The sequence below is a fragment of the Sus scrofa genome, chromosome 9, assembly GCF_000003025.6.
Source record: "Sus scrofa isolate TJ Tabasco breed Duroc chromosome 9, Sscrofa11.1, whole genome shotgun sequence".
NCBI classification, from domain to species: Eukaryota; Metazoa; Chordata; class Mammalia; order Artiodactyla; family Suidae; genus Sus; species Sus scrofa.
The window spans coordinates 109,280,257-109,284,527 of NC_010451.4; positions in this window are offsets into that span (position 1 = coordinate 109,280,257).

Below are 4,271 nucleotides of genomic sequence, written 5' to 3' on the forward strand. Positions count from 1 at the left end.
TCTCCGTCACTGTCTAGAGAGCATCGTCCCATCCCAGAGCCTCAGTGCACTGGAGATGGAGAGGCGGGGGGGTGTGTGTGTGTGTGTTGGGGGGGCAGTGCTCTCCACCCTGAAGAGTGCAGGTTGCCTCACCGACCCTGAACGCCCAGGGTGGGATGGCATCCTGAGTGGGGGCGGGGCATTGGTTGGCTCCACTCTTGGTTATGTGGGAGTGGGCAGTGGTGCATTCATTCCATCGTGAGGGGGCAGGGATGGAGGACAAGGCCCTGAGCTTCTGGGGGCTGAGAGGAGGGGATGGAAGCTGGATGGCTGTCAGGTTCTGGACAGTGTGTGTGATGTGAGCTTCAGTTGCTGTCTCCACTCACCTGTCTGTAATTTTGCTGGAACAAGTGATGCGGGCAGCTGGGGACAGCACTTTCTGCAGTGGCTGGTGTGGTTGTTGCAGGGGTTGGGTTGGGCAGGGAGCAGCTCTTATGGAAAGGGACCTTTCCAGATGATCTGTTTTCAGGTTGAGTCTGGCCAAGGCGGACTGAGAATTGGAAATGGGTAGGGGGGAGGGGAGTAGTCTGGTAAGTCCTCATAATCTCCAGTGTGACAGGAAGTCTTCAGTACCATCCTGGATGTCCTCTTCCCTCAGGAGCATGAGCAGGCACCCACCATACCTCCACCCCAGGGACTTTGTGCCAGAAGCTCACAGGAGTAAATACGGGTGTGAAGCTTAAAGGCATTTTCTTCAACCGAGAGGCACAGTCATCCAGCATGGACCAGGGTGGGGATACTTCACACAGCATATGTAAGGCCATATTCACATGTGGCCTCATTTGAAGTGAGGTGTCAGGAAAGCCTGTTTTGAAGTGACATCGGAGCCCAGCAGAAGAGAGGAGTGAGCCATTCTTGCTGTGATCCCAGGACCTGCAGCATTGGCACTACCTGGATGTTTGTCAGAAATGCAGAATCTTAGCTGGGCCCCAGACCTGCTGAATCAGAATCTGCACTTTAAGGAGATCCCAGGAGATTCATGCTCAGTGAATGCAAAGGCCCTGAGGCAGAGATCAAAACATATCCTCTTCTGAAATACAGTCTGGAAGCCAAGTTGCTCAATGGAGTGTCGGGTGAACTCACCCTATGTTGACTGTTAAGAGCCGACCCCTGGGAGAGAATTGACCCCAGACTGGTTAGGGAGCTGGTAGACTGGTGGTGAGTAAATCCATTACAGTCCAGTGCATTCAGTGCCAGGGCCCAGCCTGGAAACCTGAGCAGCCCTTCAGAGAGACTGACTGGGAGCCAAAAGGAGGTGAACCTGCCAGGTTGAGGCATAGCAGGTGCAAAGGGACAGAGGCATGGAAGTGCAGAACTGCACGTACTGCACAGAATATGGGAAGAAAGCAGTGATGCAAAAGGAGGTGAGATGAGGCTGGAAGAGGTGGGGCCTGAAGGTGGGGATCCTCCTGTGGGAAGCAAGGAGTTTGACTTCCAATAAGTTTGCGGGAAACCACGATGGTTTTAAGCAGGGAAGTAGTGTAATCAGGTTGAGATATGAAGAATGAGAGTAACAGTTAACAGTTATTGGGCATTTAGCAAAAGCCAGACCTCGTGTCCAGCAATTTGCTGGCTTATCCCAGTTTCAGTGGTCTGCGAGGTAGGTACTTTACAGCTGAAGAAGGGAAGGCGGGAGAGGTTACCCAGCCCCAAGGCATGTCTGTAAGTGCAGGGCTGTGGTTTGTGTGCCCTCAAGTCTTGCTATTGCATGTCCCTTGTAGAAAACAGCCTTCTGGTAAAAGGGGAGCCAGGGCCAGCTGCAAGGGTGTGGGCTGCATTTTGAATGCTAAGTGGGCTCTTAAGCGGCAGGGCTTGCAGGAGTCTGATGGAATCTGAGGGTGGGTGAATGGACCGGAGAAGCCTGGTATGGATATCCGGTTTCTGAATAAGGTTTTTCATTTTTAATTACTTAGCTTCTCGTGTCCACAAGAATGAAAAGAATAGAAAACTCCATGCCTGTTACTCATCACCCACCCAATTACCAAAATTTCACTAGATTTTCTTTCTCTTCCCTTTTGATGTCATTTCCCCCCGTATACTTGAGAATGCACTCTTCTACAGAACCTCAGTGCCTTATCACAGCCACCAAAATAAGCAATAATTCATCTAGTACCCTGTCCAGATTTCCCCAATTGTCTCAACATCTTATTACAGTCAGTCTGTATGAATCATCAGCAAACAATGTGCTTTCAGTTTTGTCTCTTAAATCTCGACTAATGCAGTTCTACCACCTCTTTTTTTCCCTCGGCCAACTGTCCCAGTTTCAGAAACTGATGAAGGATCACTTGGGCCAGTTGAGTTGTGTTTTGCACAAGTCTCAGGAATGTTCGACGGTTGGTGGCTGTCTCCGCGGTGTGTCTAGGAGTATAGGGAACAGCCCCAAGTCCTTTAGGACTGAAGGTAAATGTGTTGACTGGGCACCTGTTAGGTATCAGGGACCTGCCATCTGTTCTTAGTCATCAAAGCCTCAATCCAAGCTGCCTCTGCCTCTGGGCTGTGTGACTTTGCTCAAATTACTTAACTCCTCTTGGAGTTTGTTTTCCCATCTGTTAGGTGGAGACAGAGCCTCCTTTGCAGAATATTGTAAGGATCTGATATGATTTCGTGTGAAATCCCCTAATTTTTTAAAGTGTCAAATCAAGTTAAGATGATAATATCAATAGCAGTAGACCAAAGAAAAGTCATCTTAGGGCTGGATTTGGTTAGAAATTGCAGACGTAATAAACCCCACTTTTTTTTTTTTTTTTTTTTTTTTTGATGGTTTTACAATCACAAGAAGCAAACTAGCACAGAGGATGCTCTGATTGTAACAAAGTCTTAACAATCAAGTTCCTTTAGACATGCTGAAGGGTTGAGTAGGTGTTGGAATTTGGAGTTTGGGCTGAGTCAGATTATTTGGAGGGATTGCTGGGTCCACAACATGGTCCAGGCTTCAACCATGTTTGAACAAGAGGATGGCCTCTGGGCCAGGCAGAAGCTCTCCTTCATGGGTCACCTCGACATGATGCCCAATGCAGCTGTACTTGACAGAGCCCTTCCAGTTTTTCCTCTGGCCCCCTGGGAGCACACGCCACTGCCTTTTGGTTACCCCAAGGCCATCCCTGCTTCTGTTTCAAGACTTTGTAATTTCAAGTTTCCTTTCCTTCATTGAATTAGCACAGGGGGAGACACTGCTGTCCCCACTGCTGCCTCCAGCCCAGGCTTCTGATGCTGTGACTTCATGGCTGCCAGGCTCCAGCCCATCATGTGGCCCTGCATACTTCGGGGTCTCTGCCTCCCCCTCAGCCTCCTTCCCTACTCCCCTCTGGGTTTAAAGAGGCCTGTTGCTTTCAGAGGGCCTTGGGTTTTTTTGTCTTTTTGTGTTTTTTTTTTTTTTTTTTTTTGTCTTTTTGCCTTTTCCAAGGCCACTTCCCACGGCACATGGAGGTTCCCAGGCTAGGGGGTCTAATTGGAGCTGTAGCCACCGACCTACGCCACTGGATCCGAGCCACGTCTGCAACCTACACCACAGCTCACGGCAAAGCCAGATCCCCAACCCACTGGGCAAGGCCAGGGATTGAACCCGCAACCTCGTGGTTCCTAGTTGGATTTGTTAACCACTGCGCCACAACGGGAACTTCTCAGAGGGCCTTTTATTGGCATGCTTGTCACGTAGGAGCTCAGAGAAAGGTGGAAAGGTGGGTCTGGCTCTCAGGAAAAGCTTTGAGAAAATTTCCCTGAGGGAGATGAGATGATACAGGTAGGGCCAGACTGGAAGGAGGGCTGTATCCTTGTGAACCTCTCCAAGGGACTATTCATCCAGGCTGGCACCTGTGGCCCTTCCCTCTAGACTGAGGTTCTGGGCTTGGTTTGTTTGGAGATTTGTTTGTTTATGCCATGTAGAAATTCCCAGGCCAAGGACTAAACCCGTGCTACAGTGTGGACCTGAGCTACAGTAGTGACAACACCAGATTCTTAATCCACTGAGCCACCAGGAAATTCCTAAGGCTCTGTTTTTAAGGAGGACAAAGGAGAGGGCCTCCCTACGAAAAGGATAGAGTCTGAGGGAGAGAAACCTCAGAAGCTGAGGTCCTGAAAAGGAGGTGGTAAGTCCAGGCCAAGTCTATTCAAATTCTAGAGAAGTCTAAGGAGGGCTACTTTTATGTGAGTTAGGAAGTGCTGTCTGAGATGCATCGAGTGTACAGTATCCTAGGGAACACCAGGGAGTCACCCAAAGTCACTAAAGATCCCTG